We start from the raw sequence: 27933 nt of genomic DNA, 5'->3' as shown, positions 1-27933 counted from the left end.
GTATTTCTAAACGAGGTTTACTTTTAGATAGGGGTGTAACGGTACACGTATTCGGTACGAACCGTTTCGGTACGGGTCTTTCGGTTCGGTACGCATGTGAACCGAACGAATACAGTTTTTTTTTCGGAAATTCAAATAATAAATGGCGTTTTCACAGTCTTTGATGTGGCATGACAGATCGCTGTATAAACGCGATCTAAGAACATTTAAACTATAACTGAATGTATTTAAAGAAAGAGCAACTTGTTCAGTAAACCATTTAAAAAAAAAAAAGTTTTTCCCCCTGCTGTACTGAAATCATTCCGAACCGTGATGTTAAAACCGAGGTACATACCGAACCGTCATATTTGTGTACCGTTAAACCCCTACTTTTAGACCCTTGTTTTGGCGGTACTAAAATCTAACAATGCATAGTTTTGTAACTCAATCCTCAACAATGACATTTCTGACGTCAGGCTTATCTCTAATTTCAGAGGAGGTGAAACAGGTTTTCGGTCAGACCACTATACACCAGCACATCCCCTTTAACTGGAACTCGGAAATTGTTCAGCTCCACTTTGGCGCCGGGAGGAAGAAACACCTTAACTACGGGGAGTTCACTCAGTTTCTGCTGGTGGGTATGACTGCTGTCTAATTTCTCTCTGATCCACTTGCACCTCACCTTTCCCGCCACGTACGCCCAAACACGTTCACTTTCATACTGTCCTCGTCACATATGTTCCTTTACCGCCGCAGAGCTCAGATCGATGTAATGTCTTGTTTGGTATATTCTGTGCCTGGTCTCGCCTAGATTGACACACAGTTCTGGGCACCATTTCCCGCAGCACAACGAGGCATATTGACCTAGTTAGTCATTAATGAAACACTGGAGTTATATTCCTATGCCAGCATTTGTTTCTCATTAGGTGACGTAACCTCAGTGCAGTCTAGCGATTCCCCTAAAACAGGTAAAGGTTTTCTCCTGCAAGAAGAATAGCAGTATTCCTTTTGTATCTGTGGTGTGCAAGACATTTTCCTATATAGCGTCTAGACCTGAGAGTGGGCAGAGGGGGTGTGAGGGGTCGGCTGTGCCAAGTTTGCATCTACGCTCACTATATCTGAATGAGCTTTTTATATTAAACTTAACTTGGACCAGATGGGTTTTTCGGGAAACTGCGAGAAACACGCCGATATTGTGTTTGTGGCCAAGACAGGATTAATTTTGTTTTTGGAACTTGAAAACGATGAAAAAACACATTTCCTGTTTAATTTTTTTTTTCATTTTCATTTTCTTTGAATTGGCAACTTTTTTTTATGGTCGTTTGGAGTGATTTGAAAATCCGGTCAGTGTTAACTGTTCGATTTTATCCACTACAGCACTGATACAATATCACGCTGCACTGTACAAATGAACCAGCAGCTTCACGTACGTATGAGGAAAAAAAGCTGTAGACTCAGATTTACTCTCTATGAAATCCACAAATTCTCAGAATTATTTTCCTTTCCTTTATGAATGGATGCTTTCCAACACTGACTTCATGTCAATATGACCACCTGCAAATATGACATGTCGAAAATCTGGCTCTACTGTCAGAAATGGTATTACTGTCATAGCCAAAGGTCTAAGATCCTGCAATTTTCTTAACCTGAAAATAGATGATGAGATCTTCTCAGACATTTTTAAGCAGCTGTTTAAATGCAGTTTTAATGCCAGCGCTTGAATTGAAATAACTGACCCAAACAGAGGTGGCTCATCAAATGTTTTTATTTGAATCCAAAGACAATTACAGGCACAATAAATGCCACGGTGGTTTCAATATTGGCTTTCGGGGGTTCAGTTCTTCTCCTCCCTAAATAAAAAGCATGCTTTTGAAACACTCACAGTTGCAGTAATTTAAGGTTTTAAGAGACTAACTGTAAACTGTAAGGTTCAGATCCACAATTATTATGCAATTCCACATGCTTGTGACTGGAGCAGCACAATGCAAGACGGGAGAAATCTGTAGCCAGATAATATTTTGCTCTACCTCTGCCCTTGTTTTATTTATTTACACTGCTACATTGTTTGTGTGTTTTCGAAAAGCACAGGACTCAGCATGTACAGTGTAAGATGTAAAGTCAGCTTCTTTGTTTTTCCAGCATTTGCTTTAATGTGATTTGCAAATATTCAAATAAGTATGCTGATGTGGAAAAATAGGTTAATAATAGTGAAATTACCGGCAACAATCTGTAACTGTATTATCGCTGTATTTTTATTAGGACAGTGACATTTCTATAATATCAGAAATAGGTTAGCATGGAGTGTGACATTCAAAGCTTTGACATTTCCTCTAATAGTGTTTTGTGAGCAGACGTTTCTTCTATACGAAGACACGTCCATTCGCACAGCAGACCTATATTTCTAGTGTTTTGGAACGGTAGCTCAATTATGCGGGAAGAAAGAAAAACAACTCTCTTTAAAAGCCTGAGATGTGTAAGAAAGTCATTCTCGTCTCCTGATGTGATACTGCAGCCGTTTCAGATGAGTTGCGCAATCAACAAAATGAGAGTTTCCTCTCCAAACGTCCAAATAAATTAATTGAAAATAACAACAAACGCATAAAATAGTTATTTAATTGAAACATCATGAGGGTATGAACTGATACTTTTATAAATTAAAATATATTTATAAATATTTTTTACATTTAAAATAATATATTTTTTAAATAATCAATTTATTTAATTGTTTGATTTTCATGATTAAGTAAAATAAATAGTATTATAATTGATACTCTTTTTTTATGTTTTAGACTAAATATTTTCACATATTTTGATTTAGATCGATGCACAGGGTTCATTTAATCATTATATTTATATATATATAGTCTTTATATTTAATATTTATATATCAACTGCAGCTGCTTTTACCATTCAAAGAAATGATTTGCATTTGCATTTTTACATAATTAAGGCCAGCTGTACATAATGGATCACATGCATAAAATCACATGCATGTAATATATCTGTGTGGGTTTTTTTTCCCAGTACAAATCACTCCAATTCAGCATTCTGTAAACTACCAGCATGCACAGACTGATTGACATGTATTGTGTTGCAGGAGATGCAGCTAGAACATGCCAGACAGGCTTTTATGCAAAGAGACAAGGCCAAGACAGGCACCATCACCGCTCTGGACTTCAGGGACATCATGGTGACCATCAGACCCCACATGCTCACACCATTTGTGGAGGAATGCTTAGTTGCAGTGAGTTTGTTTATTTTTATTTATGTTTTAGCTATTTCAGCCAGTGGTTGTACTGTATGACAGTTTTGTGATTGACTTTTGTTTCACGTAAACCACTGGGAGATATTTATTTGCTAGGTGTATGTGTGTAAGCGGTCTGTTTTATACACACTCGGTGGGGTCTGTCATTTTCTCCACAGTTTGTGCCTCATAAACCTTGGGATTCTAGGAGATGTTTGTAAACACACAATTTCGAGGCCATTAGAAATAAATTAAAGACAATACTCTCGTCAGACCCAGTCTATACACTCAATCCTCTCATTTAGATGCCTTGCAAAACAAGACAGGTGGTGTAAACATTTTTTCCCATCTACATAAAGGTTTATACTTTTTATGGGCAGGTTTATGCAGGGATTTTACAAATGACATATTGGTTAAGGAAACTTCAGTGCAGGTCTGATTTTTTGTGGCTTCAGGTAGACACCACCATTTCTGCAAAGCACACAGCGCCATCTAGTGAGAGACAATCTGCTCTCGCTTTTCTTTCCAATCCCTCTTAGGCCTGAAGAAAACTATACAAGCACTATTTTAGCCAAACTACACTTGGTCTAGTGAAATCATTGGATATATTTGAAAAATGTTACATTTCATAAATGCTTATTATTTCAGCATAAATGAAATTAGTCACTGGCTAGTTTTCTTTTTCTTTTCCCCATTTTCTTTTGCTATCAGATTGGCAAAGGGAGTTTTTACACCAAGCATTCTGTCAGATGCTATTTAAAGATTTACCTCATGTTAGTTTTCCACTTTATATGTCCCTCTTCTCATAAAACAGCTTAATTAAAAATGGCCCTCGAGCTTGAATCCCTCTGAAATTACCAGTGTGCCTCTCTGTGAAACACATGTATTTATTTAGCACTCCGTGGGGTGGAAGTGCTAAAGATGTCGCTGCACTGTAGCTTGATTAATGTTTGGCACTCCATAGAATTCTTAACTATTTATCACCTCTGTCCCTCGTAAAAGGATGTCTTCGTTCAAATGTCTGTGTGTGCGTCTGCCAATTTTGCAGGTGGCCGGTGGCAGTACGTCACATCAGGTCAGCTTTTCCTACTTTAATGGCTTCAACTCTCTGCTAAACAACATGGAGCTCATTAGGAAAATCTACACTACCCTGGCAGGCAACCGCAAAGATGTGGAAGTTACTAAAGGTTAGTAGTGTTTTTGTTTTAGTCCTGTCTTGTTTTGACTTTGTCCTGCCTCCCCTGATTAGGCTGACTTTATGTGCCCCAAAACAAAAAAAAATACCCACAATGCATTGCTGGAGATTATAAGTTTGCTTTTATGTGTTTGTTGGGGCAATATAATTACTTGTATTTTATAATGTGTGTTTAATTCACACACACACACACACACACACACACATATGTGTGTATGTGTATTTATATATATATATATAATATTTCTTGTATTTAAGTATATTTAGACATTTTCTTATTAGTATTTAGAAATATTCTTATTTATTTTTTAAACAGTTAAATGTCTTACATATGTTGTTGTGCACTTTTTAAAATGCTATATTCATATAATGTGTGTAATTCAATATAAATAAATATGTAATTGTATATTACTCAAATTCTACACATATATATTATGTAAACAAAAACTTTTATTTTGGATGCGATTAATCGCGATTAATCGTTTGACAGCACTAATATATATATATAAAATAAGTGTTAAATAATAGATTTTGCTTGATAATAGATATTTTGAAAAAAAAGTTTACAATTTTACATATTTCTTACATACGTTGTCGTGAACTTTTAAAACAAAAGAAATAAAATTGTTAATAATTAAATGTTAAATTCAAAATTGCTGATTTTTTTACTCACTCAGACTCTTCTAATTATTATTATTATTTTAATTATTTATATATTTAACAATTTTGCATAATACAAGTGTAATATTACCGTTGTAATAAGTCATGTTTAGCTCATTAGAGGATGATAAATAACTTTGAAAAACCTGTCAATATCCCATCAAGGAGGGCTTTTAAAACAAAGCCCCCAGAACCTTAAAAAACCCTTGGTTTTTGTCTCCCTGGCCAACTGCTGACCTGTGAAACAGCCCTCATAGTCTGGCTGCAATGGAGCTCTGCGTCTTGGACACACACTCTTGCTGTACACACCCAGCCTTCGATGCTATCAGCCCTGTGGAGACCGGGGCCATGGGTGGGGAGGCTACATTTACCGCTGCTGTTCCCACAGAGGCTGTAGGCCGCCGTCGGGCTCCGCTGGGACCTGTGCGTGCGAATTTCCATGTCTACTTCTCTTGTTGACCCACAGCTGATTGGTTCCGTATGTTTTGAGTGGTACACCGTAGCATAGTTTCGTCATTGCAACAGTCATCGTTTGCTACCTGGGGAAAACAGGGAACACATCACCCCACACAAAGGACGCAGATAGTAAAAAAGAGCTTGCAAATGTATAAAAACATTTAATGTGGATCATCTTACTGCTTTTCTGGCCATTCTAAAGTAGAATTTCATCTCACTTATTTCATCGCTTCCGCGTGATTTCCGCAAGTTACTTTTCCGCTGTGATACTTATGATATGATTTTTGGCAGGTCGAATGCTCTTGGCGGCATGTTCCTCACACTTATCAGTAGCTGGTGTTTGTTTTTGGAGGGAGCTGAAGAGACAGATGCCCTGCGTGATCTTTGATTGGAGCGTTCTTCACACTTCACAGCGTGTTTAAGGCCGGGGTAAGCTGAGCTGGCCTTGATTCAATAGGCCTCTGTGTAAGAACACTTGCTGCCTTTTTCAGGCTAGTCACTCTATACCAGTGCAGTGGGAATCCCACTGTTAACCGGCCTGTGTTCGTTCTGCTCATTACCACTCTGCACTTAACCTACACAACCAACTGATATGATTTACTAAATATTTGAATTAATTATTTACTACATGATCCGGTAGGGATCACTCAGTGACACTGAAATGTATTTGGCTTGTAATACTCTATGAACAAAACTTCAAATCAAGTGACTTTTATTTTAATTACAGATGGCGCAAGGCGTTGTACATATAGGGTCATTTTAAATGAAAGCATGTAACTGAATTCCTCCATGAAGAGCTCTTGTTAGTGAAGGCCACTTTGAGGAAGTAATTTTACTGTTTATAATCATGTGATTCTGAGCGGCATTCATGCATTTTGAGGTAATTTGAGATCTTACCTCAACTACTTACCTTACCGTTGCATCATTTGTTTGCAGATGCCACTTGATTTAATATTTTATTTAGTTATTTATATTAGTATATAGTCATATATTTTAAAGTGTGGCTTAAAGGAATAGTTCATCCCAAAATGAAACTTTTGTCATCATTTACTCACCCTTATGTCGTTCCAAACCTGTAGGAGTTTCTTTCTTATGTTGAACATAAAAGAAGATATTTTGAAGAATGCTGGTAATCAAACAATTGATTGTCCCCATTGACTTCCATAGTATTTCTTTCCCTAACTATGGAAGTCAATGGGGGACCAACAACTGTTTGGTTCTTCAAAATATAATATTTTGTGTTCAACATATAAAATAAACTTATGCAGGTTTGGAACAACATGAGGGTGAGTAAATGATGACAACATTTTCCTTTTTGGGGTGAACTATTCCTTTAAGTGGCCAAATTCGCTACAGTTGAAAAGTTTGGGATCAGTAAGATTTGTTTTGTTTGTTTAATTATTTATTTTTTAAAGAAATTAATACTTTTATTCAACAAAATGCATTAAATTGATTAAAATTAACAGTAAATCCTTTTACATTTTTATAAAAAATTATATTTTAAATAACGCTGTTCTTTCGAACTTTCTATTCATCAAAGAATCCTGAAAGAAATGTTTTGCAGTTTCCATGAAAAAATTAAGCAGTACAACTGTTTTCAAAATTGATAATAATAAGAAATGTTTTTGAGCAACAAATCAGCATATTAGAATGATTTCTAAAGGATCATGTGACACTGAGCTTTGCCATCATAGGAATAAATTACACTTTAAAATATATTAAAATGGAAAACTAATTTTAGTAAGCATAAATGTCAAAAAGGTTTTTGAAAAACTGATTTCATACTTTGGAATAGGCCACTGTGTATCTTTGTGAAACAAGCTTGTTGATTACTATAAATGAAATTTTAGCAGTAATTAAATGATTCTGTATTTTCCCTGTTTTGCAGAGGAGTTCATCATTGCTGCCCAGAGGTTTGGCCAGGTGACCCCTATGGAAGTGAACATCCTGTCCCAGCTGGCTGACCTGTCTGAGCCGAGAGGGTGAGTCACCATGGCAACAGGGCCCTGCTGAATCATCGTCTGAGAGCCTCTCCCCATCAAGACGAGGGTTCGAGGTTCAGCCATAACATACTTCAGCTCTGCCTGTGTTTCACTCTCGCCATCTAAAAACAGCATTCAATTATATGTGAAAAGTTTTCTGGTCTCTCTATTCTGAGTCTTGTTCTGGCAATTGCATAGTCGATGATACATGACTCTTCCTATTATTGTACAGCGGGAGGTTTTGAACACGGTCCAGCTTGTTCTAACTTTCCTGCAGCAGCGGTACATATGTTTCCACACTACTGTAACTGCTGCAAAGTTCTTACCAGAACAGTAATGAGCTTGGAAGTATATTTACAAAATATCTGCTCTGAGCCATAGAGCGGTGTAATCATGGTGAGTTAAACCCCTCTTTCCAAAACCAAAGATATCACATGAACATTTTTGAAGAGTCAGATGCCACGACCTATGAACTGACTCATGACACTACTGGGTAGGTCTCAAATGGAGCAAATGGTGATCAGGAGTTTGTTTTTGGACATTATTATTTCTTTGCAATGTGATACTGCTATTACCTACCTCACTTTGAGTCAAGATGTTGGAGGTTTTTACTTGTGAGGGTACACTATACCACGTTTCCTCAAACATCTTTGAGATGTTGTGCTCTGAAAAGGCAGAAAAAAGGAATCTGTTTATTTATGTCTGCCCATGTTTTTGGTTTTTTACAGACGTGTTGGTTTAGTTGACATTGAGATGATGGCACCTCTGGAGGAGGGAGCTCTTCCTTACAACCTTGCTGAGATTCAAAGACGGGTAACCCTCAGAAACTCAGAGTATAAACTTGTCTTAAAAGATTATAGTGATTGGTATAAACTGGGCCTTGGTCCATTAACATTTGGGACACTATGACTCAGTTCTGAGGTTGTGCGTTAAAACCGTTATACTATTGTGCTACTTCATTGTAGTTGGTAAAAAGTACAGTGCCATTTTAAAATATGCACTTTTCCTTTTCCTGCATTTTTTAAGACAAACAGATAACACATGCATAATGACATTCAGACATGACATAAAAATGTAATAAATCAAAGCCACTAAACACATGCAATATAAATGTATATGGTGAACATACACTACCGTTCAAAAGTTTAATGTCAGTATGATTCTTAAAAAATGTCATAATGACAGTCTCTACCAAGACTGCTTTTATTTGATCAAAAATACACTAAAAAGTACAATTTAAACTATTTTCTTGTTTTAATATAATTAAAAATGAATGAATGAATTTATTTAAATTTGATCATTTATTCATGTGATGGAAAAGCCAAAATTTTCATCATCATTACTCCAGTAATGTCAAATGATCCTTCAGAAATCATTCTAAAATGCTGATTTGCTGCTCAAGAAACATTTCTTCTTATTGTCAAAGTTCCAAACAGTTGTGCTGTTTAATATTTTTGTGGAAACTGTTACGCTTTCTTCAGGCTTTTCAGGATGAATAGAAAGTTCAAAAGAACAGCATTCATTTGAAATACAAATCTTTTGTAACATTATAAATGTCTTACTGTCACTTTTGATCAATTTAATGCACCCTTGCTGATAAAAGTATTTATTTCATCAAAAAAAAAAAAAAATCTTACTGACAGCAAACCTTTGAACAGTAGTGTATAAATGAATAAGTAAATAACATAAGGAGATGCACGGAAGATAGTCACAAAGAAAATCTCTTTTAAATTAATACATAAATAACATACAGAGATGTGCAGAAGATAGTTACAAAGAAAATCTCTTTTAAAAACAGAAATAAGGCATTTTCTTCATGCATTTACAGTACTCATTTTCTGAGAATTTGAGATACTTAGTAAGACATGACAGAATTTCTGATAAATGAATGTAGTGGAATTTATGGTGAATTCTGGGAATGTTTCGTGTACATGAATTATTTTGACAGTGATTGAACGATTTTGACTCTCTGGTTAGCACACTTGTATGCCCACACCCATAGTGTATTGTTCTATTTTTTTCTTTGTTCTGTCATTGCAGAAATGTGACTTATATATCCTTAGATAACTTGTCAAATCACATTAACAAGTTATAGTTATCTAAATGCAATACTTTTACTCATATTGATGTTATTGGTTCACTCTTTTTGTAATGTCTCGGTTGCTAAAGTTAAAGATATATTTTGAGAACTTGTGTTTATAAGTAAGTGCTTCTGATCGACGCATCATTTCCAGCCCCTCTGGATTTTTCCGTCAGCTACTGCTGAGCTCTCGTCTTTGCTTTGACCAGAGCAGTGAAAGAAGAGAATATCTGAATCTGTCATCAGCACACAGATCACACATATAAAAAGCTGTAAATGAAACGCAAGCCCAGCAGTCGAGGAAACTTATCAATGTCTGATGGTGAGATGAGGGGAAATGAAAACAGACAGAAAGACTTGAAGACTCTACAGGGAAAAGAAAGAGAGTGTGTCTGTGCCTAGATATTCCCTCTTTATTTTATCAGAAGTTCTGCCTCCAAACACATTGAGGGCCGAGTTATTCCTTCGTGCAGGGCCATACGAAGCGGGGGCCTGGGACGGAGACGCCAGTCCCACCACAATGAGCTGCTTTGGGCTGTGGTCTGGCCTTATGGGCTGCTGGCCAGCTCTCTCCCAACACAGTTCATCCCACACCCTTAACCCCTCAGTGAGTCTGGGAGGGGGGCGCAGTTACCTTGAGGTTCCTGACAGGTGGTCTCGGGTAGGCAGAGCAACTGTATCTCCGGCGGGGAATGCGGCATGGGACGCTTGGATGGTTCTGGCTGGCCTTATTTCTTGTGCTCTCTCGAACTGTGGGGCTACAGCCGTGGCTAGAGCACTGATTGAACCCAGTCGATTGTGGTTTCTGCTTGTCTCGACTAACACTATGATAAAAGCAGCATTTCTCATTATCTAGGGATACTGGATCAAACTAAATTAAGTATTTTATTATGTTGTAAAATCCTAATGTTTCTTTTTTTCAGTAATTAAACTAACAGAAAGCAGAATGAAATTATGTCAACGGTTAGTCAGAAGTTTCTACATACGCAGTCTTTCTTTTATTTTCCATGTTCATTTTAGAATAATAGTAAATTCATTGAAAGTAAAATAAAACAAATGTGAGTGGAAATGTTAAATGCAAACTTAGGTTTCTCAAAGGCTTTTTTTTTTACCTAAACAGATTGGTGTTGGATAACCAAAATAAATTGACTTGTAAAAGGCCACAAAAGGACACTCTTTGCTTTTGATAACAGCTTTTACTTTATTTATATGCTATATATTATTTATAAACTATATTCTATTCTATTCTCTCTTAATGATTTTTTTTTTAAATGTTCTATTTTTATATATTTAAATGTTTTCAGCATAATTACTCCAGTTGTCAGTGTCACATAATCATTCTAATATGCTGATTTGGTGCTCAAGTAACATTTCTTATATCAGAGTTGCAAAAATTATATTATATTGTTTTGTATTATATTAAAATGTTTTGTCTTTCTGTTCTGTTCTGTTCTATTCTATTCTATTATTAAAGTATTCTGAGAAAAAAGCCATTCTTTGCTTTTGATAATAGCTTTGCAACTTTTTATTCATAATCTAAATACCATTTACTGTATATGATTGATAACTAGAAATTTTTGAAAAGCATAATGGTGGCAGTTCTGATTCTCTAGTCTTTGTATTTTCTTTGCTTTTGATAACAGTGTTGCAACTTTTTATTCATAATCTAAATACCATTTATATGACTGATAACTCGACATTTTAAAAAAGCATAATGGTGTCAGTTCTGATTGTCTTGTCTTTGTATTTTCTCTGTGCACAGCAGGCTGGCGGGGATGTGTCTTGCTCTGTTCTGCTTCAGGCCGCTGAGTCGGGGTACAGGTTCACCCTGGGCTCTGTGGCTGGAGGTGAGTCAGTCACAGATCATTGTGCACCACTCCTTTACCTGAGCCTGCACCAGCAGCAGCCCCTCCTCCACATGAGAGATAGCAGGACTGGACAAAAAGAAAAACAAAGCCTGCCCTATTGCCTTCTTAGGGGGCTATTTCTCCAGTTTAATGAGGTTATGCACCATGGGAACCTCCTGGGTAGATTCTTTTGTACCTGTCAGTGATCAGAGGTGTGTGTGTGTGTTGGACTGTGTGTACGTAAGGAGGTGGTGCTTGGCCCTGTGTTTGGCTCCAGTCTGGCTCTCTCAGAGGAGACAAGGTAATAAGGAGGTAGTGCAGGGCAACTCACTCTTTAATTAAGCCTGTCGGTGCTGTATCCCCTTTGTGTCCACCCCAAAGTTGTCAGATAAGAATTGACTGATGTTTTCTTCCAAAATATCCTGACTTTCTTTCCGTTCCTTTTTTGTTGTTGTTTGATGTGTCCTTCATCAATGTGTCCCCCCACGTGTCCTTCATCAGCCTGCACATCTCTTTTAAAAGAATAGTTCACCCAAAAATGAAAATGTACTCTCTCTCATGGTATCCAAGATGTAGATGAGTTTGTTTCTTCATCGGAAGAGATTTGGAGAAATTAAGCATTACATCACTTGCTCACCAGTGGATCCTCTGCAGTGAATGGGTGCCATCAGAATGAGGGTCCAAACAGCTTATAAAAACATCACAGTAATCCACAAGTAATTAATCAATGTCTTGTAAATGAAAAGTATTTTTAAGAAACAAATCAATCATTAAAACATTTTAACTTTAAATCATTGCTTCTGGCCAAAATACCAATTTGTAATTCATAATAACACTTCCTCCAGTTTCCTGTTGTCCTCTCACATCAAAATCCACTGACATATTTGTTTAGAACTGTTTTAGACTGTTTTCTCATGCAAGCGGAGCTTGATCTGTGCATATTAATCTCCTGATTCAGATGAGATGACTTCACTGGAGAAAGCAATATTATTGAATTTTAGCCGGAAGCTAAAAGATGAATCTTAATGATGAATTTGTTTATTACAAACACACAGATTTTCATTTCACAAGATGTTAATTGATGGACTGAAGTCATGTGGATTACTTGTGGTTTATTGTGATGTTTTTATCAGCAGTTTAGACTCTCATTCTGACGGCACCCATTCATTGCATAGGATCCATTGGTAAGTGATGTAATGCAAAATTTCTCCAAATCTGTTCTGATGATGAAACAAACTCATCTACATCTCGGGTGTCCTGAGAGTGAATACATTTCTTAGCAAATAAAATTTTTTGGGTGAATTATTTCTTGAACAGTCTTACTATTCCATATCGTACATAGTTTTAAACAAATTTCCTCTCATGACAGCCATGGGTGCCACTGCCGTGTACCCCATCGACCTGGTAAAGACCCGCATGCAGAACCAGCGTACTTCAGGTTCCTTTATGGACGAGCTGATGTACAAGAACAGCTTTGACTGTTTCAAGAAGGTCGTACGCTACGAGGGCTTCTTCGGCCTCTACAGAGGTCAGTGGCTTCGTGCAGCCAGGCCATTGGTGACGCACCAACAAAAAGCGTTTTCATGAAAGCCAGGGGCAGGTCATCTTCCCTCTGACCTTACCTGCTTTGAAGAGATTAAGTCTACCTTTGCTGCTCGAGGGGACAATGTGCAGAGCATGAAAGGGCACATACCAGCACAGGAACTTAACAATGAAGAACATGAATGCTCTACGCAGTCAATGGCGCTCAGATAATGAGTATCTGCTCTGCTTTTAGTGCTGGAACATGAGTTTTTAAAGCATTCTGTGAGGTCACAGATTCAAATTGTGATTGCAAGGTGCAATTGCCATGTGACCTCCATTGAAAACACTAACTACTGGTATTTGTCAATCATAAAGCTGACAAAAGAGAGGCTGAGATCTTCATCACCCATACAGAATTATAACAGGGGGATGGTATGAAAAATCAGTTCTCGTTTTAGGCGAGCATATCAGTGCTTTATGACAGAGAGCACTATATTTGAAGTGAGCACTAAGTGCTTTTGTTTTACATATAAATAGTTTAGTTTTTAAACAAGGAAGTGGGCAGTCCAGGCTTTTAGAAAATGCATAAAAATACTTTAAAGACCAACACAAAGTTTAGTGTACATTTAGTACACAATTGCCATTCCCATTCTATCTTGATGTGAAATGGCAGATTATTGAGCCACATGATTTTGAATGCAAAAAAAAAAAGAGTTATGTTTGATAATTAGGTTAAACTTTAATTGTAGGTAAAAAGAAAAAAAAAAAATATATTTTATATTTCATTATATTTTATTTTTATTCTAAACAATCTTTAGCATATTTTTTTCAGCTTTTCTTATCAGATCCCTTAATGCAGGGCATATTTACTATTATTCAAGACAAAGTCACACTGATTGTTTATTGACGAAGTAGATGTATAGAAATTGGTAAAGACAACAGCCGATGATGTCACTATCCTGGCAAACACAAAACAATCAGCAGCATGCAAGAACAATAATTGTTTACGGGAATTGCAACAGATGATTAAGTTTGAAAAATATTTTTTTCTAATTCATCTGCTTGTATATAAACACGAATGCACTCTGTAGGCATTGCATGCAGGAAATGTTTGTATTCATCTAGCTGTGTGGCCTATTTACACTCGTATACTATGCCCACATTACTGCGCTTGTTTGTTACTGCCGGGGGTGTGTCATCAATTTTAAATCAGATTATTTCGTTTATTTTTGTCTAAGCCAAAAATCTGCGTTGTAATTGAGGGCTGTGTAAACTTTGGTTAAGGCTGTTTTTAAAGGGAAAAGGAGTTTGTAGTACTGTTAAGTTTCCAATATTTAAACACTCCACATCAATAGTGTTCATTAGTGTGTGGATGATATGGAATTGGAGGCAGCACTGCAGCTTTTATATTGAGGAAAGTCGTGCTTCCCTTACCCCTGTCTTTTTTAATCAACTTGTTTTCTAATTATAGGCCTCGTACCGCAGCTTCTGGGAGTGGCTCCCGAGAAAGCCATAAAGCTTACAGTAAGTGCTCTGCCTTCACCACATCAGCGTGGCCTCTTAAAACCAAAGCCCTTAACTCCTCAGAAATACACCCCTCTGTTTCTCCCACCCGCTTGCTGCCTGACTTCAGTGCCTCGCCTTAGCCCCTTGAAAAAGAAGTGAATCTGTTTTCTGTTGGATCCCCTGTCAAAGCAGTGTGCATTCTTGCATTCTTGACTTGGGCATCAGCAGGCTCACTTATACTTTATTTCCCACAATTGTGGCTTTTAATCTCACAATCACGACTTTGTATCTAACAGTGGCTTCTTTGTGTCATATTTGCAGCTTTATATCACAAATGTGATTTTTTTTTCTTTCTTGGAATTATGACTTTATATTTTACACTTGTGAATTTATATCTCATAATTGCGGCTTTTTATCCAAAATTGTAACTATATCTCAAAATGTTGACTTTTTATATCTCACTTTATAACTCAAAATTGCAACTTAATATATATCTATATTTATATATCAGACTTTATATCTCAAAATTCTGACCTGATATCTCACAGTTGTGATACAATTGCCACTTTATATTCCAAAATTTCAACTTTAGATCTAAAAATGGCAACTACAGTATATAGCTCAAAATCCTGACTTGAAATCTCACCAGTTGACTTTGTATCTCAAAATTGCAACTTCATATAAAAATTGCAACATCATTTTTCACAGTTGTGATTTTCGCACAGTTGGCACTTTATATTTAAAAACTGCAACTTTATAAATCAAAATTGTGCTGTGATTTTATATATTACAACTGTGATTTCAGTATATCACAATAATGACAATTTCTTGTAATTGTGACTGTCTCACAGTTGTTTTTTATTTTTATTCTGAGGCACAAATAGGCTACGATAGGAAAATCTTAGGAATGCACAAAAAACGTATCACTTATCACAGTCTTATTCACTGACAACCTGCAATCCAGTTTAAATGGGCACTACTGTATAGTGCAGACTGCTATAGATGTGCCCATTTAAATGACGTTACTTTTGCACATTTTTTTAAGTGAATTGGGTGCTAAAACAATCCCAGTACAACATGCAAGAGGCATTTGAATTCTGAAAAAATTTGCAGAACATTTTGCAGATTTCTGTAGGTGCTAAATCTAAATCTAAAAAAAAAAATCTGCCATGAAGTTCTCTTCCTCCAAGAAACTATAGATATCTGATGCTACATTGTTTTTTTTCCACAGGCGAATGACTTTGTGAGAGGAAAGACTATGCAAAAAGACGGCAGCGTTCCTATACCTGCTGAAATCTTGGCTGGCGGATGTGTGAGTAGCTTTATTCTTTGATACGCAAACATATAATCCATACATCGCGCAGTAACAGTACACTGACAATAAGGAGTTTAGTTTTGAATGTCAGTGGGCTTTGAGGTCTAAGCCTTGGCCTGAGGGAACACTTCTCTCCTTTTGTGAGGTGATTGAAAAGACACTTCAGCCCCATCAGTGTTTGAAAACATGTATAAAACACTTCTCCTCTGTCATCCCACCTCTAAATCATAGTCTGCTGCTGCCCCTCACAAGCATTAACAGGGAATCACTTACCCTTTTCATTAGAAGCGTAAAGGTGAAACTGACATTATTAATACATCGTTTACATATGCTTCAGTTCATTCTTGTCTGAACTGTGTGAAAGCGAATACCTTCAGTTCGGATTTCAGAAAGCAGTAGCCTTCCTGTTTGTGTCGTACCTGAGACCTGTCAAAACCAGACCCTGCTTCTTCAAGTCTGCCCTGAAAGACCCTCTTTCATATGACAGTGATCACTAAAACATTTCTGCACATGTGGGTTTCCATTTAAAAGTGTCACAGACTCTTAGATGATTGCGAGTGTCGATTATACCAACATGAGTGCATTTAGCCCACAAGATCTCGGCTCTGAGATTTGAAAAGAGATGGCTACGGAAACATCAGGTTGGTTGCAGATGAAGTCAGCTCAGAAAGGGAGCTTGTGCCACGGAGATGTGTTTTTCCTCTTCTGATTTCTCTGACAGCTCCTTTCATCCCGGCCTGAATCCCCGATGTTTGGCCTGGCAGGATCCGCTCTCTTTCTCACGCCTGTACACGTGCCGCTCGCTCAAAGCCGCGTTTATTGACACCGCAGCCACGGCAAATCAAATCTATTTATTTTGTTTGAGAGGGGAAAGACTAGACTGCTGATTTGCACAACGTGAATGTTCCTGTCTGAGGGAGGAGAGTAAAAATCATAGAAAACGAGAGGGGGAAAAGCAAGAGATGGTGAGGGTTATGGAACTGCGGTGATTAAAATTTAAAGTTTTTTTTTTTACGTTTCAAGCTCGTCTCTTCTCACATTGCAGCCTCTGAATTAGGCCCTTGACAGTTGCCAAGAGTTGATCATTTGGTAAGAACAGCACGCTTCGCTGGCCGAGGAGTTGGCCGGATTCTTATCTGGTTGTTGCTGGCCTTCATTTGAGGGCTGGGTTACTCAAAATACTCGCTTAGCCAACGTAAAGTGCTGTAGAGAGCGGGGAAAAACCGTGGCGTGCATACAGTGACGCTTTGTTCATTTGCGGTGTGAGTCGTAAAGCTGTGTAATTTAGCTTGTCCGTTGTTTCTCAGCATTCGTAATGGTTTGTTAGTCGTCTGTTGCGAAACTTTTTTTATCGCAGTGGTCTCATTTCTACACGAAAACGCTTGTTTAATCCCATTTAAGTGCGAGGAATGTGAACAAGTATTAATGAAGGGAGTCTAATGTTTGTGTCTGGCGGTGAGCTATTGTTTTTAGAAGACTGTAGCATTTTGTGTGTGTGTGATGCTTACGTGCTCGGCCTTCAGTTGCGCTCATCTCGCCAGTAGAGAGTATATTAGGTATCTTCCCCCCCTCAAACACGCACACACGCTCTCAGTGCCTCTGGGGTTTACCTTGCCTTGTAATTACCACCGAATTATCAAGCCGACGCTGGCTCACTCTGCACTCAAATCGCATTTCTTGCAGTCACGTTGCAGCGCGTGCTTCCCGCTCTTTAAACTGCCTCACCTCCAGAGGTGATTGATCTGTTGTCTCCCTATAACCGATGTTCTTGTTTGCTTTTTGCTTGTTCTCTATGTGTAACTTTTTAAATATCCGATTAGTACCCAATTAATGCGGCTAATAGCCTGGCCCTCTCCTTAGTGCATTGTTCCTTGCCTAAACAAGGAGGAAAAAAAGATTGCTTTCGGCCCTGATGCCATAATTAACTATAAAAGATTACTTTCCACATAAATAAGTGGCATTTTCCATGAATAGGGTACGAAATAGGATGTGAAACTCGTAACTACTTTTTTTTTTTTTTTTATAATTGTTCAGTGAAAGGAAGTGCTTAACCTTCAGAAAATGTTGATTTGTGACTTGTGGAATTTGGCAATTTTTCTAGCAATAAACATTAATTAAACAAAAATTAAATAGACAACTTTTGCTTTTGAGAACTGTTTCCCACAATTAATCAAAAAAATAAAAAATTGGGGGGAATTTTCTCCTACATAATTTGAGTAACAGGGTTTAGGAGTGAGCTTTATGCAATCAACACTACAATTTGTGTAAAAATTGAGAATATGAGATGTGATTATTTATCAATATAATCTTCTCATTATGCTGTAGAAAAGATCCAAATAATGTTACCATTTGGGTGTCACAAATTAAAGGAATATTATATTCATTTTTTAATTGGTGAATTTTTTTTCTGTGACAGGGTTGTGTGCAAGTCAGCTAAACATTAAGTTTTTAGTATATGAAATTCAAACCTGTTTTTTCACTGTGATGAAAATGAAAGATTTTAATTATTAGATTCAGTACAGGAGGCTTATTTTATGGATCATTATAGATAATAGTTTATCTAACATTTCTAAACCCATGGGTTTGTGCCTCTAATACTTAAAAACAAAAAAAAAATTAATTGGACACCAAAATTAACCATATTCATGAAATGTGCCAACTATTAAGTCGGAGCTGTGAGTTCTGAAAGGTAGGAACCCCTTTCTGCATGTCTGAGCTGTACTTTCCTCTGGAAGGAAAGTGCGGGTCATTGTGGTCCATCCTATTTAAAGTGCACCTTCAATGAGATGATAATGATCTTTATTTTTAAATATGCTACCTCGTACTCAATGGGATTTTTAAATGCGCACACTTGTGAGATTCGAGACCAATTTACCAGATTCCCGTAAGACTGCGTACGTTAATATCTCTGAAAGAATAGAGGAATAAAATCAACAACAAACAAACAGTAAGGCCCTTCTGTATTCAAAAGAAGGGCTGAGGGAAGGAGAAGAAATCCATGGAAACTGATTTCCATCTAATTACACTGCTCTGTTTTTCTGCGTGCAGCCTCAGTAACTAGGAGCAACAGGAAAGATAGGGCACGGAGGCGGCAAGCGGCCAGCCTCTTTGGCGAGACATGTTTAAATGCTTCTGTTGCAGCCTCAGATGCCGTCACGTCAAAGCCGAACCGTTTCAAAGAGCTCGGAGGAACCTGTTCCAACCTGCAGATGATTTTATCTGCCTCACAAGTACAAGGTTGGAGACATGAGGTTGTTTTTTTGAGAGGCCCCCAGGGGCCTGCGTTCTGTGTGATGTTTCAGGCACCGTCTGTCTTTGGCAGGTATAACCTCCTCCTCCTACAAAGAGTGACAATAGCACAATCATAGGTCCTGGTTTAAAGCATTGTCCTCTTAGGACATGAATATCATGTTACTTCCCTCTTGTCATTTTAGTTTTTTCACTTTGAGTTCATCAGAACGTATTTACAACAGTAACAAACTTATCTCAGGTGATCTGTACTTACGTTCAGCAAACATTTTCTTTAACATTAACCCTTCTCACTCACAAACATGATTGTTCATGAAGCTCTGTGAAAACCTGTATGCTTGTGTTGTTGATCTTCAGGCTGGGGGATCTCAGGTGATCTTCACAAACCCTCTGGATATTGTGAAGATCCGACTGCAGGTGGCAGGAGAAATCACCACAGGGCCACACGTCAGCGCTCTCTCTGTCATCCGTGACTGGGTTTCTTTGGTCTGTACAAGGTATGTCACATTCACACAAAACAACCTGAAACCTAATTCACATAATTAGGTGCTTAAAGTACAGTATGTACTTCAATGGTATATACTTTTGCCTATGTAATAAAACAATATAAGAGTATTGGGAAATATTACCCCATATAAAACTGTTGCAGGAGTGTTTTCATGCAAATTGTCAGCATATGGCGAAATTCAGTATTCATTGCATTTATTAGCTATTTATATTTATTTTAAGAATTTAAGAAAATCAGAAAGTTCAAATGAAATGAATACTTTTATTCAGCAAGGATGCATCAAATTGATCTAAAGTGACAATGAAGACATATGTAATGTTATTCAATATATAACGCTATTTCAAATAAATGCTGTTCTTTTAAACTTTCTATTCATCAAGAATCCTGAAAAAAATGTGACATATTTTCCACAAAAAGATTAAGCAGCACAACTGTTTTTAACATTGATAATAATAGGAAATGTTTCTTGAGCACCAAATTATCATATTTGAATGATTTCTAGAGGATCATTTGACACTAAAGACTGGATGGCAGTCAAAAATTCAGCTCATTTGAAAATATATTGAAATAGAAAACAACTTTTTAAAATAAATTACACAATATTACTATTTTTGATCAAATAAATGTAGCCTCGGTGAGCATAAGAAAAATTGTTCAAAAACATTTAAAAATGATATTTATATTGATGTTTGTTTATTTTCATGTTTTTCTCTATAAATATTAAGGGGTCATGAGCAATAAATGTCAAAAAATGTTTTCCACAAAAAGATTAAGCAGCACAACTGTTTTTAACATTGATAATAATAGGAAATGTTTCTTGAGCACCAAATTATCATATTTGAATGATTTCTAGAGGATCATTTGACACTAAAGACTGGATGGCAGTCAAAAATTCAGCTCATTTGAAAATATATTGAAATAGAAAACAACTTTTTAAAATAAATTACACAATATTACTATTTTTGATCAAATAAATGTAGCCTCGGTGAGCATAAGAAAAATTGTTCAAAAACATTTAAAAATGATATTTATATTGATGTTTATGTTTATTTTCATGTTTTTCTCTATAAATATTAAGGGGTCATGAGCAATAAATGCCAAAAAATTTGCATGCTTAATCTTAATGTCTATGTGCATACTACCTATCCTAAAATTATGCAGAACTAAGCCTTTTTATTACATTTATTATAGTGTTTGTATATTTGTATATAAGTGTTTATATAATTAACATCTCCCTCCAGTATCCCTTCAAAATACAGTCTGACCCACCTTGTACCACACTAAAGACCTAGAAGAGCATCCTCAGCTCTCTAGCGCCTCCCACCTGTGGACTGACTCCCTGCACTCCCTCTTATATCCCTGAGTGCCTCAGTCATGCTCCACATTCTCCAGCAAGTCTCATACATACCCACCCACACACACTATCAGGCCTCAATCCACCCCCTGCGGTCTGCTGTAGCAGTCGGACCAGGTAGCATCAGCCTCTCAGAACCGTGAATACCCAGCGGCTCCCTGAGTGCTGCTTTTGTGTCCTGTTTTCCCCATGAGGCTCAGCAGCGCTGCAGGAGAAGATCTCCAGTTATTCTGCTGCTGCCAAATGCATCTGAGCAGGGATGCAGGACTGCATTCCTGAGGCTTGGAGAGCAGGAGGTTGCGGAGAGCGAGTGTTTTGGTGTAAACAACGTTTGTGGGGACTGCCATGATGGCGTTGGGTCGTATCTCATCCAGTGGCTGCGTTCTCTGACATTTTATGGACAGCTGGAGAGAGATGAATGAGGCGTGTTCACCTCTGCGTAGGTGTTATGCGCAGTGCTAATTACATGTAGACACTTTATGTTGGTTTATGCTGTAATAATAACTGAATGTTCACTACTTAGAGACAGTAGAGAGGACAGGAAATAATGGGAAAGAGAGGAGAACCTAAAGTCTAAATGCTTTAAAAAAAAAAAAAAGTTTGTGTGTGTAATGTGTATATGACACAAGGTGGACTCAAACCCACTTCATGGCTCAATATGTCAAAGCATGTAAATATATATATATTCAAAAGTTTGGGGTCAGTAACAAATTTTTTTTGGGCTAATTGTCACCAAGACTGCATTTGAAACTGTGATATTATGAAATATTACAATTTAAAATTGAATTGTCAACAACCATTACTCCAGTCTTCAGTGACACGTGATCCTTCAGAAACCATTCAAATATTCTAATTTGGTGCTTTTTTTATTATTATTATTATCAATATTGGAATAAGTTTTTCTCCTTAATATTTTTGTGGAAGATTACTTTTTTTTTCAAGATTCTTGAATGAACAGAAAGTTCAAAGGAACAGAATTTATTTGAAATAAAAATCTTTGTAAAATGTTTTGACTGTCACTTCTGATCAATTTAATGCATCCTTGCTGAAAAAAAGTATAGATTTCTTTAAAAAAACAAAAAAAAACAAATACTGACCCCAAACCTCCTTGAACAACAGTGTGTGTGTGTGTGTGTGTGTATATATTACAGTATAATCCTGTTGTCACAATAACAAATCTCAATCGGTCAGTGTAGCTGTTTCTATTGGTATCTGTTGTATCAAACCCAGCCTTGTTTCCCATATTGTCTTTAAAGTATCAATACCTCATGTACAGTTTCGATATTACTCAGTAGATTACAGTAGAATGTGCTTCACTTATCAGTAAATCACATGACTGGTCACTTGAAAAAAACCTGCTCCTGTCGTCTGGCTGAGGCAGGTGAGTCTCAGCCTAATTACCCCGCCTCTCCCCTTCTGCCGCTGCAGGGCCTCCACCACCACTCCCTGCCCGTGCTCCAAACTGAAGACACACACTTCATATCACATTCACACACACACACACACACACCTGCGAGTGTGCTTTTGTCGAGTTATCATGCGCACTGAGGGCCAGTGGATCCAGATGTTCCCACATTAACGCAACCCTCACCTCCGGCACTCCGGGCTCTGCCAAAGCAGATGAGCCAGGCCTGGTCTTTTGGACACAGGGGTGATTTTTATCTGCTTTCGCAGCAGGCAGTGTGCCCTGGCCTGCAGGACAGCACAAAGATCGCTTTAGGAAAGAGATACCTCGGCTATCTGCTCTACCTGTGTACACGCTGCAGATTAACCTTGCGAGTTTAATGAAGCCTGTCTAAAGCGCACTTCAGCCGGGCTTTAAAGCGTTCTGCTGAGAGGAAAATCTCTCTGTTTCTCCACTCCTGGCTGCTCGCCAGCGCGCTAAAGACGAGGAAAGCGAATCCCGTTGAAGGTACGGCTTTGTTTACAGTGACAGACGCAGGAATAGTCTCCGCGACCGTTCTTGTGAGAAAAAAACGCCATGGCGAATGTTTATTTGAAGTGACAAGTCAGAAACGGCACAAAACAGACTCATTCCACAGGGCTGACATTAACACACCATAAACCGAACTCCCAGTATACCTCACAATGCGACGCTTCTGCGGTTCTCAAATGGTTCTCAAAATTCTCAAAAAAAGGTCTCTGTAATATACCTCGTGTAATATTAACGTCTTGGATTTTAACATAACGTGTCCATCTTCTCGGCCCCCAGGGTGCAAAAGCCTGTTTCCTGAGAGACATCCACTTCTCGGCCATCTACTTCCCCTGCTATGCACACACCAAGGCGGCCCTGACTGATGAAGACGGGTGAGTGGGACCTGGCAGGGGCGCTGGCGGGTAAGCCACCACGCACTCTACGGTAGCCGCCTGCCACCGCTGGCTCCATTGTGGTTGGCCGTAATTAGAGTGCTCAGTGATTTAGGCTATGTTTTGAAGTGCAGCGCGCCTGCCAAGGGTCGGATATTTTCCACTGTTTAATATATAGGGCTTGGAAGTTTGTGCTTTGAGCTTTGAGAGTGTTAAAAGAGGAAAAAAATATCTCAAAGTCCCAAAGTAGCCATACTGCAGGAGCAATAAACAGATCCTACGATACTGGCATGACCAGGCCAACACATCCAAGATCTGACTTGCAATATTTTTACAAGTCTCTCTTTCCTCGTCACGTATAACATACGATCCAGATCTGATGTTGTTTTTAATATTTTACTCTTGTGGTTCATCTTTAAGAAAACATTGTTGAAAAGACGACGTCTTTAGCCAAGCCAGTATGGTTTGGAATGTATGTGAAAGAGAATTAATATTTATTTCTAATCCTTTTTGATTTTTAAGATTTACTGCTTCTTGACTTGAGCGTGATATGAGATTGAAAAGCCATACATGGTCAGAGAGAGCTTAGCATTCCTGTCTTCCCCAATGTTTTATATCTGTCAGATGGTTTAAAGCAAGTTTTTATGGTTAGGTATGTTCTTATGGCATGTATCACTCGTTTACCATTTATCAGCAATTCGAGCTTCAAGGCAATTAGTGATTTACAGTCAGTTCGGGAAATTTAATTACACGCTCAGTTTGTGTGCCATTATTGGTGAGGCAGGCAGACTTCTGGGGCATTGACCAACATACAGTACAGTTGGATTTTTCCCTTTCTCATGCCTGTTCTTGAGGAAATGGATGTATGTATTAGATTTGTAATGTAGTATTTATTTCGCTATAAAGCCCTGTTCACACCAAGAACGATTAACTATAAAGATAGCGATAAAGATATAGCAGAGCCCACACCACAGCTATAACGATTAAGGCATGGAGGTACGATATTGTTGGAATCACTTTCAGAACGATTTTTTCCAGCTGATGAACGATACAAACATTGACACCCAATCAGAATCGGATCTTCCTATAACGAGCGCGAGAATTTAAAGCGGCAGATGAGTGTGCGCTTAGAATAAATAAACGATATTGTCCGCTGGTGTGGACGCTAATATTGTTATCTTTATAGTTATCGTTCTTGGTGTGAACAGGGCTTAATTCCATATCTGTAATCTTTAATTTCATATATTTCAGAGTTTTTTAATTTTTAATTTGAGTATTTTAAGCCTGCCCAAGTTAATGCGCTAACAACATTAAATTAAATTTCATGAAAATGTTTCATTTTAGATTTTGCTAATGATAGTAACACTGATATAGACAGGACTAAAATGTAAAATGTTTTTCTAAAGATATTTTTATGTTCTTTGTGCTTAATAATGAAGGTTTTGTCCATCAGAGCAGGTCAACAGAGAGACCAAGGCTTGCAATTATTCAGATGGAAGTATTTTATTTAGATGTTAAAATAAAGCTCTTGAACGTGCGGTGGAGTCGGTGTGCCGGTGGTGTGACTGCTCAGGCTAAATGCTATCGCTGATTTAGGCTATTAAGAGCTGAATTGGTGCCTCAGTGGCCTTTGTGCCGGACAGCGTGGGACAGGGCTTATGCCAGCCTCATTATTAAGCATTGTCTGGACTTTTAAATAAAAAAGGATGCATACCGTTTGATAAATGGTGCTTTCCACATAAGATATTTATAATATTTGATAAAATAGGCTTTCGGTATTTATTTGACGGAATTAATTCACGGTGTACATTAATCATAGATGGAGTCGCAGAGTTTACATACGCTAATGTTTTAATCCTGGCCTGAAAACTGAATTAAATTATATTCATGGATCTGTTATATTCAAATATGATGTCTGAATCCTTGAAGTCATTACTTCAGTGTTCTAATGAATTCAAATCAGACTCTTTATTGACATGTGTGACTTCTCTTTAGGCATGCCTGCCGCATCCCTGGTGACCCCTGCTGATGTTATCAAGACCCGGTTACAAGTGGCTGCCCGTGCAGGCCAGACCACGTACAATGGACTCATTGACTGTTTCTGGAAGATTCTTCGGGAGGAAGGGCCTCGTGCTTTCTGTAAAGGAGCTGGAGGTATATCTCGTAGACGTACCTGAGACTAGTCATGCTAATGTTTTTTGCTACAAAAGATTTTGCAGTTGACCTTATATTTTAAAGGGACAGTTCAGCAATAAAATAAGAATTTCATCATCATTTACCACTTTCCAAACCTGTGAGATTTTCTTTCTTCATTGGACTACAAAAAGTAATTTACCAAAATTGCCCTTTGTTCTGTTGTAGTTCTTAAATCTCATTGAATTCAATTATGGTGTGTCAGCACTTGTCACAGTTGGTTTGATGTCAATGATGAGACATTGTTGACATCAGACACTTCTTGATGCACCACACTTGAATTGAATGCAAGCCTAAATTTGAAACCTTCAGTTAAGAGGAAGCTTGTCAATGAATAATGTTTTAAATTTCACTTAGTTCCTCAGAGAAAACTACCACTTGATTTCAGAAGACTTGAAATATAGCGCAAACATTGTATGGACAACTTTTGTTTCTCTTTAATGATGATTTTTTTTATATATATATAGTTTTTGGATCTTGAGAGCCTCATCTCCGGTTATAGACCACTCTGGACTTTCTGCGATTGTTTTTGGAAAATTGGGATAAAAATTCACCTTTTGTTGAGAGAAAGTCATACAGCAGCCGGGTTTACAAAACATTCTTTATAATAAAATTCTTCTTAACTGTTTTCTAAGGCCCTGTCCCAAATGGAACACGTCATGTGCACTTGCGGTCTTACGGACTTACAATGGCCGCCGCGTGCACGTGTCCGTTAAGTTTTCTTAACTAGAAAACTTTTTTTCTAGTTAAGAAAATTAGAAATTTCTTAACTTCTTTCTTAAGAAGATATTTGTGAATTATGGTAATCTGCAGGCAGTGCGAAAAGAATTTATCTTAGTTTTTCATGATTCCGGCACCAGGTTTGAATCAGTAATAGGGTGATCATAATTTTTGAGTAAAAAATTGTGTGTATTAGGCACTACTCCATAACCATCTCCTAAGTATTTTTTAATAAGTGTCGAATCTATACAGACTGCTTTTTATTGTATTTTTTCTTCCTCAGCACGCGTGTTTCGTTCCTCGCCTCAGTTTGGAGTGACTCTAGTGACCTATGAGCTCCTGCAGAGGTGGTTCTACATAGACTTCGGTGGACAGTAAGACTCTTACACCTCCTAAAACTTTGAAATAGTTTAGTAGCACTTTCTTTAGAATTCTTCCATTAGGAAAAAAGCTCTGGGCCACGTAGTGCGATTGTGAAGAGCACTGAAATGTCAGATGCCCTGAAATTTCATTAATAGCTGTTTAGAGAAGGCTGGCTTTGTAGCAAAGACTCTCATTTCGATGAGCACTTTGTTACAGCTGAAGCAGGAAGGCCTAATTACTACACAAGAAAGCGTTGGACGCCTGGACTGAAAGCTGTTTGCCGTGGCATCTTTATCTCTCCCGCTGAAGCGAAAAACACCCTCGCTTTATGATTTAGAAAGGGTCAGCTGACTCACTGAAGCCTGGAGGTGACATTTCTAGAAATGCTCTTCCATAGCCACATGGCTCCATGTGTCCCAAGTGATTTGAGGTGGGGAGAATTGCTTTGACTGGAGTCTGTTCCAGTTCAGGACAGAATGACCTTATTTTCCCGTGGAATACTGTGCTGTCTTCAAACCCAGAAACCACAGGCGCATATAAAAGAACATGGTATGTATACAAATCTGTGTGTGGATTTGTTTTTATACCTGTTTATATATTTATTCATGTGGCTCAGTTAGCACTTTAATAAATACGTGCTGTCATATCGAAAAGTGTACTGGAGATAAACAGCCTGACTGAATTGTGAAAACGAGAATATTTTCCTTTCAAGTTGTGGAACAAAATAAACGAACAGAGCGGTTTCTTGCCTTTTTCCAAACCTTTCCATTTAGGATACAGACTGTATTTTAAGACATTTTATGACATCAGTTTAAATGAAATCATACAGTCATGTAGCTCAGATCTGAAGCTTTTATGTGAAAAAGAAAGTATATGACCAAGGATGCATTATTATTGAAATTCCAACTGATACTGATATTTACCTTCATTATGACTGTTAACTGATGGCCAATATAATAATATATTGGTTAAAGAATACATCTATTCTTTGTGTGTGTATGTATGTATGTATGTGTATATATACAGTGGGTACGGAAAGTATTCAGACCCCCTTAAATTTTTCACTCTTTGTTATATTGCAGCCATTTGCTAAAATCATTTAAGTTAATTTTTTTTCCTCATTAATGTACACACAGCACCCCATAGGGCAGTTCCAACTTTGCAAGGACAGTCTGGCGCTTCTGACTCACATCCTGTAAGTAAATTTTTTATATTTAAAGAATTTGCCACTGACGATTCAAACGCAAGTTTTGAGCAGTGTAGAGTAGGCTTGTTGTTTGTCGCTTCTCCGATCACAAATACAGACATGGTTATATGTTTACGCGGCGCGATACGCAACGCAATGCGTAAAAACACAGTATAAGTCATTATAATCAGTAATGATGTCCCCACTGGATTCAACAAATGCCTCGTTTATAATGGGTTTTATTGGTTTTGTGTCGTCGTGCCGG

The 27933-nt window shown here is 37.7% G+C and overlaps 1 pseudogene; it reads left to right on the top strand.

The window, feature by feature from the left end:
* LOC107722134 (calcium-binding mitochondrial carrier protein Aralar2-like) overlaps positions 1-27933 on the top strand; it is a 38582-nt pseudogene that overhangs the window by 8162 nt on the left and 2487 nt on the right.

This window comes from Sinocyclocheilus rhinocerous, unplaced genomic scaffold, assembly GCF_001515625.1.
Source record: "Sinocyclocheilus rhinocerous isolate Xijiao unplaced genomic scaffold, SAMN03320098_v1.1 scaffold781, whole genome shotgun sequence".
Lineage (NCBI taxonomy): Eukaryota > Metazoa > Chordata > Actinopteri > Cypriniformes > Cyprinidae > Sinocyclocheilus > Sinocyclocheilus rhinocerous.
The sequence above is the reverse complement of the archived record's forward strand: the minus strand, read 5'-3'. Positions and strand labels throughout refer to the sequence as shown.